Genomic DNA, 13,751 nt, shown 5'->3' with positions numbered 1-13,751 from the left:
ATAAAATTACTTGGTTATCCTAATATACAATATCCCCAAGTTAAAATATTTATTACATCTATATCTCCTCCAGAGATTTTTATTAAAAATAAAAACACCTTGTTGCAACTTCTATAGGTAAAGATGATAAGGCTCCGTATTACTAAAACCTTGGTATTTAGGGTCTAGCTACTCGCTGAGGAGACCTCAAAAAAGGTTGAAACCGGTCTGGGTAGTGACCCCACTCATAATGCATTGCAGTATACATCTTCTAGTGAGATGTGCTTTACATTATGGGAAAATACTATACTGTTCCTCAAAATTAACAGGAGAACACTCACGCGTAAAGATGAGCAAGATTGCGTTCTAATGTAGCGTTCTGGCTGAATTTCGCTGTACACTCAATGAAAATGTGTTAATTCGTTTATATGCAGAAGTCATCTGGTGTAATTTGTTAAAAGTTCGACGTCACAACAGTAATCGGAATAACGTGCTTCTTGGAGCTGAAATAGTTTCAAAAATATTATGTTTGGTGTCTAGAGCAAGCTTTCCAGACTGTATAAAATAATTAATAGAATATTATTCATTTGCAATTTAAATACTCTCAGGAAAAATAACTCCAAGCAGCAGTCTTTGATGTATACGAGTAAGAGGTATTTAGTAAGAGGTTCTAGATGGTTCACTGCAATACACTTTTGAAATAAAAAATAAAAAATAAAAATAAATAAATCCGCTAACGCTTTTTATTCCCAGAAGGAGCAGGTGTTTAGCGCTATTTAATTTCAGGAGATTGAGGAGGCAGTTAGATCTCCACGAGTAACTAATCAAATAGCTGGCCCAATACTATCACTAATTTCAAACATCATCCCATGAAGAGAGTACGGCAAACAAGTGCTGCCATCTCCTGGTCCTTAACCGGAACACAGCATATTAATGTCTGAAATAGAGTGAATTGTAGGGTCGATTTAGTTGGGTTGTGGCATTAAAAATCCTAGTTTCAAGATGCCTATTTTCCCCTAACAAGATCGTCAGTTTTGTAAATGTCTAATGAAAATGTAGAAAAAAATCAGCTAAGGCCTTTTCTTGCCTTACAGTAAGTAGGTGAGGCCGTATTAGCTCTATCTAACCATTGGAGACTGAGTGGGCAGTTCATTCCCCACTGGTAGCAAATCAGAGCTGGTCCAAGGCTATCACTAATTAAGCGGCACGCAGTGAAGACAGACGGCTCAACAAGTGCCGCCATCTCGTGGTCCCTAATCCTAACAGAATACATTTAATATCTGAAATAATGTGGGTTCTACGGTCGATTTTCCTGAGTTTATGGGGCGAAAAACTCGAATTTCCTTGCTTGTGTCAGAGATCTACTAACTTTGGAACTGGTCGAAAAAAGGCTTAGGAAAAGTTCCTCTAGTCGGCGACTACAATCAAACTCACGATGCTCTTTCTTCAGGCAGTCTAGCGCTGAGGAGTGCAAACACCACTTCCACTGACAGGCTCAGTCTAGAACGTAAAAGGTAGAAATTGTAATAAAATTATCCTTCTGTATCTAAAATAGATTTTATTGACAACTTTTAAAGAACAAAAACTTACCACTGATTTTTTGTATTGCGTACTTCCTGAAAGAAGATCAAAGTTAGTTAACAACAATGTTTGTGAATTCGTTGTAGGTGCTTTCTGAAATTTGAATTCCTCACAAAGTCAAACTACTGGTTTTTTCCAAGGCCCTGTTCAGTACATTCCTGAGAGGGGAAGGGTAGGGTCAGAGTTCATGTGCATACGGAAATTAAGATTTTTTTTTTTAATTTCCCACATTTCCTTCAACAGCTCTTTCGAAATTTTTTAAAAAGAAATTAAACTGCTTGAAAATTTTAAATCTTAATTTTTGATAATTTATAAGTATAGTTGTATATTAATACTATTTTAAATAATAAACAAGTCCTGTTTTTTTTTTCGAAATCGGTAAGAGCTGTTTCCACTTATTATTATCACAGCAATTCAGTCAATTTCTGGCGCACAGATGCTGATTTTAAGGTACAGCAAAACCTCGCTTAACGCGAATTCGATATACAGGGTGTTCGGGATAAATTTGACATATTTATAATTAATTATATTTTTCCGTAAGTTACATGTATTAACACACACTTCTCTTCATTTAAAAGTTTGGACCCTTCTTCATTCACATACAAGATGTCAGAAAGGATGGATAGCTGGAATCCACCTGAATCATGGAAGAGAATAACTTGTATCATGATGATTCGTGCCCGCCATCAAAATAAGGATATTACGACTGCTGCCCAATGCTCCCTGAATACAGTAAAAACAATCAGGCATGAACTAGAGACTTGCAATGGTGACTACGAGGATGTAGCAAGAAGAAAGATCCCTAGCAGACGATCTGATTGCGTTCGTACAGCAGAATTCCTCGCAAATCTGCAGGAACAGGTGTTGAAGAACCCTGGCATTGGAATTCGGGCTTTGTTCGTGGAGTTGCTAACTGTAGTCAAGCCCTGGATAACAAGGGTAGCCAATGGTAGGCCGTATGTATGGCAGCAGGATTCGGCCCCTTGCCACACCTCTGGGAAAAGTCAAAAATGGTTGTCTGAAAATTTCTACGACTTCACCAGTCCAAATGTTTGGCCTCCAAACTCCCCAGACCTTAACCCCATGGATTATTTTGTATGGGGCGCAGTTGAAAAAGACACCAATCGCACTTCCAGTAATACAAAAGCCCAGTTAATGGATAAAATTAAAACAGTTTTTGCGGCCCTTCCCAGGGAGACTGTAGCATCAGCTTGTTCGAGGTTCCGAAGCAGAATTGAAGCTGTGATCGATGCTAATGGTGGTTATTTTAAGTAAATCTTGTTGATAGTATTGTAATTAACTCTGCCTGTAATGTTTTTTTGTCAATTCATTAAATTTAATAGATACAAAGAAGATTTTCTTTTTCCTTACGAAACTGTCAAATTTATCCCGAACACCCTGTATATGCGATAATCAGCGCAATTGAGTGAAATAATACTATTTCCCGCTTTAAGCGAGTGATTAATCAGTTAACGCGATTTTTTATGTTATGCGATTTACGTTACGCGAAATTTTTTGTCGCCAATCTGCAGCGAGCGGAAAAGCTGGAAGTCATTAAGAGACATTAAAGTGGCGCTAGTAATACAATGATTGTGCGAGACCTGGGATACAGCGAGTCTGGTTTGGACTATTTTAAATAAGAGCAAAGAATACAAAGAATAAGGAATGTTGCTACTGGTTCTTCAAGTATGCAGATCATTCATGCTTAAAGAACTGAAATAGAAGCCATTTAATGATCGAGATGGAGCGTTTTCTATCCCTCTGGATTGAGGATTATAACCAAAACAGAATACCTCTTAGTACAGCGAATATTCAGGCAAAAGCTCTCAACATTTTTGTATCATTTCAAAGAGACCAAATTTCAAGAGGAATGTGGAAACTTTATTATTATTATTATTATGTGATACCTCCAGGGAGTTCGAAGACTCATCGAATGTGCCAACAGCATCGAACGATTGAAGCCCTTCAAACTAATAAGCATGCTCAAACTTGCTTAACTTTTTGCGTGAGAGTTTAAGATGATTTGCCCGTTTTAAAAATCAAACTGGACTGCATAACGTAAGAATAACTGGGGAATCTGCTAGCGCTGATAAAAATTCCTGAAGAATTGCAAAGGATAATTCAGGAGGGTGGTTATGACGATCGGCAAATATTCAACATCGACGAAACTGGTATCTTTTGGAAGCTTTTGCCAACAAAAACTTTCCTAGCTAAAACAAGCATCTTAACCAGGATACAAAGTATCTGAAGATCGTCTTACGCTTTCTTTAGGAGGCAATGCCGAAGGAGGCTTTAAACTCAAGCCTATGTTAGTTTATCGTGCGCAAAATCCTAGATCTAACATTATTGAAGAAATCACAATTGGAAAAGAACTTGGATTTAATGAACTGGATAATGAAGATGTAAGAAACTTGCTCGATTCCCATTCAGAACAGTTAAGCGAGAATGATCTCCTTCAACTTGAAGAACAGCGTACATATGAAGAAGAAGATAAGGAGTGCGAACAAGAAGAGAATGTTACGACTAAGAAGCTAACTACAAAAGAACTTGAGCTAGTTTTCAATCACATTGAGTATGCCAAAGAAATTTTGTTTGATGCTGATCCTGATGTGGAACGAAGCTTCGAAGTCCGCCGAAATCATTCCTTTTGTTTATTGGATTCGCTTAACGCGATTTCGCATTAATTGTTGGATTAATTAATCGGATTAAGCGAGATTTTCCTGTATTTATTTATTTATTTTATTGCGAAGTCTGCGGACATTTTTGATGAGTTGCTGGGCTCGATTCGAGCCCAGCAACTCAGTTAGTACCAACAAGGCGTTTGGGTTTGATAAGTCTAGAACGAAGAACCTTCAAAAGATAATTTATTGTAAGAAAATCTAAATGATTCTAACTTCATTTGATATATTCTATTTGATAGAGTCAAATTTAGTCGGATGCAACCTACCTTGTTTTATGAAAGCGGAAGAATACGAATCAAATACCAGCGGGTGTTTAAAAAAAGGGAACGAGGGTATAAAATGCATGTAAATGGCGGCTGCTTAACTTCATTAATCATCGCAAGTATGGCGTATGTACCGATCAATTAATTTCTAAAATTACTCAAAAATAATTAGCCATTATTTCTTTTTTATGCTACTACTTGACATCGCGCAGCCAGTAAACCTATTTCTTAAGGGATAGATTAAGGAAAGCGAATGCGCGAGTTTGATAAATAAAACGAAAGATATGCATGAATTTATGATTGGATGCATTCAATGTCCAGCGCATTAAATAAACATGAAGTATAGTAAGAGAGGAAAGAAATTCACAAAAATTAAGAAATACGATATGGGAAAGTCGATTTTGAAAGTAATTTATTTTCTGTCAGCAAGTTTTACTTTTACAGCACAAAAACAAACAACAAAAAAATACGGGAAAGAACATAAATATTGAAATATTACACGAGCTAGAAAGGCGGTAACAGTACGCTAATGGGCAACTGAAATAAAATTTACATTTAATTATAATATTGCGAAATGCAAAAATAAACAAGCATTTGCCTGTTTATCCTCTGCTGTACCGAATTTAATTGGTATTAATTAAATTACTTGGGCAATCACACAAGATTCATTCTTTATACATATAATTTATTGAACTTCGTCACAGGAAGAGGAAATTAATTTAACGCAACAGAAGAAACAGAAATCGTCTGCTTCGCTAATTGAATTCCAAATACTGCTTTGACGAGAGACCCAGCGGATATTGTATTTCAAATGACTTCAATTATCTTCTAGTTTAAAGAAAGTGTACTCTTTAATTAAGACAAAGAAGGAAATTATTTCGGTTCATTTTTCTAGAACTAAATTTTTTCTGTTCATTTTAAAGAAACTTATGCCGTGCTGTTAGTATTAATGAACTAATGTTCTTTATTCGATCTCTCGTTATTATTAACTTGAAAAGAAAAAAAAAAATATTACACAGACAACCGATTTGAAAAATAATGATTCCAGTGTTTCATTGGTTTTTATACGAGCTTAATAGCAGTCTGTATCTTTCGCAGGCTATTTTTAATTCGACCAGTTGGAATGGCTCATTAAACATAACTGCTATGATAACATGCAGTTCAGAATTGGGTGCTTTATAACAAATAAAGAGCAGTCTCATTAAATAATCAGTTTTATAAAGCTCATACATTTTATTTGCATCGAGGCTTTTTTTTTCTTGCAAAGAAATGCGAGTTTTTTTTTTTTTTTTTTTTTTTTAAATTCATATATGCAGATTTCAAATAAATGTTTTTACCTGTTTTCTAGACTCAATTTAACACAGTTAATGCTTTCACATTATGTCAATGTTTAACTTATTATTATTATTATTATTATTACGCACATTTTATTAAATTTTGTGTGACCGGCAGGAAATATATTACTTACCATCATTTCAAGTGATTCTTGGAAAATTTTGTCATTAATTTAGAGTCCTCCGATGGGAACCAAAAGCGAAATAGGCTGATAGATTCTGTTAAGGATTCAAACAGTGGCGGCCCGTACCTAAGCATTGCGACACTGCAGCACCCCCAAGGAAAAAATTTAAAAAATTAAAATTTGTTTATGTTTATAAATAATAAGAATGCTTACAACATTATATAAATGCAGTACAACATGTTAAAGGTTACAGCTTATGTTTCGACATTGATTGAATAGTTAATAATTGGATTTGTTCGATTAACGCTTTAGATTACGAAACAAATGCACTGCGATCTAACGCAGTGTCGGAATTATCACGTTCGGCCAATTGCAGCTAGACTCGTCGATATTCGTTTGCACTTGTCACTGCACATAACAAGTGATTCCGACGCTACTCGTTTGGGCAATGTCGCTTACAGATCAATTGTATGCTTACGCGCGTTATTTCTGTGAGATACGAAACATTTATTATTGGTGTTTGTTCGTGGTAAGGGTGAAATATTTTTAATAAAGCAATTTTTAAATATGCAAATTTATTTATTAATAAATTGGTTACTGTTTAGGGAAAAAAAAATTTTTTTTATTTATTTTGTATATGCAGCACCCCCACTTAAAATTTTCACCGGCTGCCACTAGATTCAAAACATAATTTCAGTAAAATCCATGCATTTAGGAAAAACACAAAAATCTATTTAATTATAGACTCATTTTGCAAAATATACCCAAGGGGGTGAAATTGTTCTCATTTCTCAATATGGTGGAAGACGTAGAAAGTGCTCAGTTCGATTTTCGAAGAACTCTGATTTCTTTTTTTTTTTTTTACATTCATGAAAATTAATATCTTGGTGAACAGGCAAGTCATATGCATGATACAATCGCTGTCTCAGTTGCCTCCTCATTAATTTTACGTAGCTGTATAATATAACTGTAAACTCCAATGCCATATTTTTCTGTTGCCTTGTAAGATTTACAGAGAAATTCACAGATTTTCACTATTCAAGTTTATTTCTCACCAAGTACAGTAACGCCTGCAGCAAGTGTCTAACTTGCGCTCCCCTAATCCAAAAATGACCAAAATTTTGAAAAATTTAAATGTAACAAGTTAAATTTTACTAAATGCAATATTAAATACTAACTATTAACCCCATCAAAATGAGTTCCAGTGTGTCTAAAGCGGCACATTGCAGAAATTAAAAAATACAATATAAAATAGCGGACTTTTATATCTATTTCTTTATTTTTATTTTTTACATTTTTTACGTTTTGCGCCCCAAACCTAGTTGCGCCTCTTTCACCACGCCCTCGTTACGGCACTGTTCTCACCTATCCAACTGGGCGGCTAGGCTTGGCCTAGCTTCACCAATCCAATATGCAGTTAGAATAAATCATTCAAATGAGTGATTCAGCATCTAAAGATGCTGAATCACTCATTTGAATGATTTATTTTTATTTATAGGTTTAGCTGAAAGCAGCTAAACCTATAAAGCAGGGGTAGGGAACCTTTTTTGAACCAAAGAGCCATTCTACCCAAAAAATTAATTATAACAAAATTTTGGGAGCCGCAACTTTAATTCGATTTTTCCTGGTGACCCAAAGTTGCAGTTAGTTTAAACTTAGGTAAATTTGTTTTTAATTCAGTACTTCCAGATATCAAATACCACTTTTATGTTTGCATAGAAATTTTTTATATGTTCAATAAATAAAACAACATTAAGTTTGATTAAGTTTTTAATTACCAAACATGTTTAAGTAAGTATAATATTGCAAAAAAAGTCAGAATTTGTATTGCAAAAAGAATTAGTCCGAACAAGAATACAATATTATCTATTTTAATAGATATTTGATTGTTTTAATTTAAAATTCACTAATGAGACTTTTGATTTTTCATCTTCTCAGCCGATTTACTTAAATCTGGATTGTATGTCGTGCACTTTAATGGTAATTCGACTTTCAAACTTTCATCAGTCAATTTGTTCCTATACTTATTTTTAATGTGTAATTAATTGAAGAGAAAAATTGTTCCCAATTGTACGTTGAACCGAAAAGAGTCAAAACCCCAAAATCAAGTCGCCTGGAATTTGAATAATTAGTTGGGAAAGAATTCCAACATTTAAATATAATTTCCTGCAGTGTTTCTTCCAGAGTTTCCTCATTTTCTTCAATTTGTGCTACCATTTCCTGATGTTTTTGTACCACATGCTTTTATTCTGAATTTCCAGAAGCTCCATTTGTAGTTCTGCAATTGATATTCCGGGAAAATCTTCAATATCTATTAATTTTAAATTGCAATTAAACGGATGTAATATAAATTTCATCATCTCCTGATGTTTTTTTTTTTAATCCTGAAATCTGCTCGTAAATGAATCTAAAATTACAGTAATCATTTCAGCGAATATTTTACAGTCAACTTTTTCTTGATTTAAATTAAATCCATCATTTTTTAGATTTTCAAAATATATAAATTTTTCTTCAGTAACATCTTCGAAAAACACTCTTAGTTTCTGTTCAAAGGTAAGGACTTCCTCTAGTAATCGTAAGGCTGTGTTTCCCTTCCCTTGCAACTTCAAGTTTAGTTTATTAAAATGTTCTGTCATATTAAACAAAAAACAAAAATTTTGCATCCATTCGGGATTTCTGAGAAGCTCCACATGATTCACGTTAGCATTTTTAGTGGTTAAGAAAACTATTACTTCTTTTAAGCACTGAAAAAAATGTTTTAATTCTTTTCCTCTTGATAACCATCGTACAGATGTAAATGTCACTAAATCTTTATGTTGACCACCTAGTTCCTCTAAAAATGTGTCAAAAAGTCTGTGATTCAACGCCTGAAATCGGATGAAATTGATCATTGGCACAACAACATCCATCACCTTTTTACTTATGGTAATAATCCCAAAGAATCTGCAACTAAAGCTTCTTGATGCAAAATGCAATGAAATGAAATAACTCCATGTGGAATATGAGTGGAGAATAATTTAACAAACCCCTTATTTTTCGCTATCATAGAAGGCCCGCCCTCGGTCGCAATGCATACTATATTGTTAATATTTATATTTATATCACGCAGCATTGTGCCATATCGGAAATATCATTTGATTCATCAACCGCAATAGATATAAAATCGAAAGAATTAATATCCATAATTTGTACATTTGAAATTTCTGCAGAAATTGTTACAATCCGTTCCTTGGAGTTTTAGCCAAAAGAGGGAAATCTTTAATTGTTTTACGTATCTCTTCCTTATTTTGCATATTTTTAAATAGAATTTCAGAGACATTACACATGCAATTTTTTACAAATTCACCATCGGTAAAAGGTTTCCCCGCTTTTGCTATTTCAAGGGATAACAAAAAACTTGCTTCAGTAGTATTCGACGAAGATTTCGTTCAAGTTGACAAATTTCTTTGCTGAAGCAAGCTTTTCTTTTGTAATTCTTCAATAGCTTTTACTATTATCACCCTCAGAATATTTTTAACTGAAGTCTAAATGTTTCCCTCGAAACTGTCGTTCGACATTACTTGATTTGTTATTTTGAAGTCGTAGATGGCAAATTAAACATTGAGGATTTCCATTTACTTCTATAAATGCAAATTTCTCTATCCTCATTTTATTGAATCCTTTGTTTTTTCTTCGATTATTTTTCTTTTTCTTGAACTCATATTAGGAGGGTTATTATCACAAATTTACCTGCAAGTAAAAACACACGTTCCACATAATAAAAATTAATTTGTGCATAACATTCATTACCTGACACTAAATTAAACACCAATTTAGTACCGCAATAAATAAGTTAACTAACAGAATATTCATTTGGACAGTTAAAATCCGTATGTATCTAAAAACCGTGGTGTTTGACAGGACAGTTGATCATTTACCTTAGGCAGGGCAAACATTTAGCGGCGGTATTTCAAATGTAACGTAGTTTTCAGTTGTTCATATCATAAAATTTCATGCGTAACACACGTTACATGAGATCTAGCGCCACGAACAGGCCGTGTCAAAAAACAATATTTAGTTGTTGGTATTAATTATGTATATTTTAATTCAATATAAAAGAGCCGCACTTTGTTCAACCAAGAGCCACGCGGCTCCGAAGCCGCCGGTTCTCGATCCCTCCTATAAGGACTGTCTGCTTAATTAAATGACCAGAATTCGATTTCTTAAATTTAAATGATTTTTTTTCTTTTGAGGAAAGAAAAGAAAAAAACTGCCACTCATGCATGGTGGTGTGGCAGAAAATATTAAAATATAAAAAATATGGCAGAAAATATAAAAACTGGAAATCAGTTTAATATTAAACTGATTTCCAGTTTTTCCACGTTTCGTCTTCGTGTTTAAGCTTCTTCTCATTTTTTTTTTTAAAACAAACGAACGACAATTCCTCCCAACTCTTTTTTTTTTTTTTTACCTGTTAAATCTGTCCGCAAGAAATGAAAAAGCCGTGGCGCCATCTATTGATCAAGTGGGAAACTATCGTCCAATTACATTTTCTGCTAATTATATTGATAAGCGCTTTCTCATTGAGTTTAACACTAGTCGGCCCAGTATTGTAGCATTGACTTTAAAGGACACTGGTGTCTATTGTATTACTTTTGTAGTAATTAACGCATACTTGCAATTAGAAGGGTAGAACAAGACAGGCACTGACACCTCTTAAGCGTTACTTACTGCCAAAACCTTATTTAATAACAGACAGGTTAGTAAGGTCATCCATTTCTCACGTCTACTTAAAGATATTAATATACACTTACTCGTGCTAATTGAAAGAGCGTAGAGAAGCAGACCTGCTGTTCTCGGAATAGCCTCGGTCCAAGTATCTAATAAGTGATCACACCTGTGGAAGATATGCTATAGAATGGCTTAGTTTCTATAAGATTAATGCCGAATACAGCGCAGAATTTTATTTCATTAGCCGCGGTGCTGCTCGATGTGGGTCAACTCCGCTATGGAAGTTTATAACGGCGCAGACATCAAAGACGGAAGGTATAATGGACTGTTCCTTTTCCAAGAAATAGTTAATATAAGATGGACAATAACAGCATACCATTAAGCTTGTTGGCCAGTCTCAGCCAAGTACTTGACTTCATTTAAACCAAATTAAATCACTGATATGATGTTTAATTCCCTTCCATAGTGCGCCATGTCTATTCTGCGATGGTTTTCATCGTCATCATAACGCTAATTACGGACCATATTGGTCTGTTCCGGTCTCATTGTCCATCCAATATCCTTTTTTTTTTTTTTTTTTTTTGAGGTCTACCCCTGCCTTCTCTTTCCAATTGGCTTATATTTTAGTATTTGTTTAGGATGTCGGGTGTTGGCCATTCGGTTTACATGTTCAGTCCCTTTTTGTTTATAACTGTTTAGTTTTTCTTCTGTTGATTTTGTTTTTAGTTCTTTTAAAATGTCTTCGTTCCTTTTTTGATCTAATAATGTTCTTCTCATAAATCTCATTTCACTTGTTTTTATTCTTGTTTGTTTTTGCCCAAATTTCGCTGCCACATAATAATGTGGGCACTGCTAAAGTATTGTATATTTTCAAGCGTGTTTCTTTTTGTACTATATTTGGGTTGAGTGTTTTCTGTTTATCAGGCCTATAATCTGTAAAAAGTTTAATTTTATGTCTTTTTCTCCTTCATATGATATTTCACATCCAAGATAACTAAAAGTATTTATCTCTTCTATTATTTTATTATTAATAACTATTTTGCTTCTAACTGGAGTTTGTCCACAAAATGCCATTGTTTTAGTTTTATGTATGGAAATTTTCATTCCAAACTGTTCTACTATAACGTTTAAATTATATATTGCTCTTCGTAAATTGTCTTCCTTATCTGATATTATTACCTGATCATCTACAAATAATAGCGTATTTATTTTGTTATTCCGGGAAATTTCTATACCTTGATCGTTTAAGGTGTTCCACTGTATTAATATTTCATTAATGTAAATATTGAAAAGTGTTGGAGACAGAGGGCATCCCTGTCTTGCTCCTTGGTTTTATAGATTGTTTTTCAGACAACTTCTCGTTTATTTTTATTTTTATTTCATTATCTTTGTATATATTCAATATCGCATGTAGTCAAATATCAAATGTTCTTTGTAACATATCAAATTACAAAGTCAAATGCTTTTTCGTAATCTATAAACAAAAGATGAGTATCCAAATTAAATTCTCTTCTTTTTTCTATAAGTAGTTTTAAACAGAAAACTGCATCCCTTGTAGAGCGTCCTTTTCTAAATCCATTTTGACATTTTAATAATATTTTTTCACTGTATATTTTTAGTTTTTCATTAAGTATTCTGCTATATATTTTGTAGCATGTATTCAATAAACTACCTCTATAGTTAGCAGGGTTTGTTTTATCCCCTTTTTTAAATATAGGCATTACTATCAGTTCAGTAACGAGGGTATGAAGCGCCTGTTGCAAGTGTCTCTAACTTGCGTCCCCCTAACCCAGAAATGACCAAAATTTTGAAAAATTTAAATGTAACAAGTTAAATTTTACTAAATACAATATGTTAAATACTTCCTATTAACCCCATCAAAATGAGTTCCAGTGTGTTGCAGAATTTGTCTGTCTAAAGCGGCGTATTGCCGAAATTTAAAAATACAATATAAAATAGCGGACTTTTATATCTATTTATTTATTTTTATTTTTTACGTTTTGCGCCCCAAATCTAGTTGCGCCCGTGGTGAACGCCTCTTTCGCCAAGCCCTTTACGACACTGATTATTATACTTATCTTCCATTCTATTGGTATTTGTTCATTTGTATATATTTTATTTAAAAATTTTAATAATCTTTGATGAAATTTTTTCCAGCAAATGTATACAGTTCGGAGTTTATCCCATCTTCTCCTGTTGACTTGCCATTTTTTATTTTATTTAGATTGTCATTTAATTCTTTCATTATTATCATATCATTTAAGGTATTTTGTAAGTTTCTGGTGTAATTATTTTTGATGCCGTCCAAAGACCTGTAAAGTAATCCAAGAATTCTTTTACATCTATTTCGCAATTTATATTTGCATTTTCTTTTATATCTACATTCATGTGCTTCAGTATTTTGTTCGCACTGGGTCTTATTTTGTATATGTCATTTTCTAGATCTGATACAAATTTTTCCCAGCTTTCTCTGTGAGATATCCTGGTTGTTTAATCGGTGGAAAATTAACCCACGTAGCTTGTCTAAGAGGCGAACTGTGTTCCAAAGATAGTCTGTCAGGAACGAGATCACCGTCTTCTGAGAAGGCTTGTACGGACAAACAGAACTTCCTGTGTGCAGCAATTGACCCAAGCGAAAGCTGTTCCTGACTCCTCTTTCACTCAGCTATGGGCAGAAATTGAAGAGGATCGATATTGGCAGTCGCATGCCTATACGTAAAACCGATTATGTATGATGGGTCTAATGCATTGTTGGCGCAGGATACGCATAAAGCAGTGATTCCCAACCTGGGGTGGGTACGAACCTGGACATTTACCCCCCCCCCAAAAAAAAAAAAAAACCTGAATGATGGCGGAAAAAGGCACATACGTCAATAGTGTAAGACAAAGATGCAAGTCAAAAGTTGTGAAATTAATTAACCTCATAACGAGTGGCGGAGCGGTTTCCTTTGTTATTTAACACCGAGAAAAGCCCCTTCTTCGCTTTTTTATTTTGTTATATATATAAGCGGGAACCTCAGGCAGTCCTGTGAGCAGTGTTCAACGAGTGACTTCTTACGGATCTTCTCTACGTCTCTT

Source organism: Typopeltis vanoorti, chromosome 16, assembly GCF_054136105.1.
Source record: "Typopeltis vanoorti isolate ZY-2024b chromosome 16, IOZ_Tvanoo_1.0, whole genome shotgun sequence".
In the NCBI taxonomy this organism is placed as follows: domain Eukaryota; kingdom Metazoa; phylum Arthropoda; class Arachnida; order Uropygi; family Thelyphonidae; genus Typopeltis; species Typopeltis vanoorti.
Note: the sequence above shows the minus strand (reverse complement) of the source record.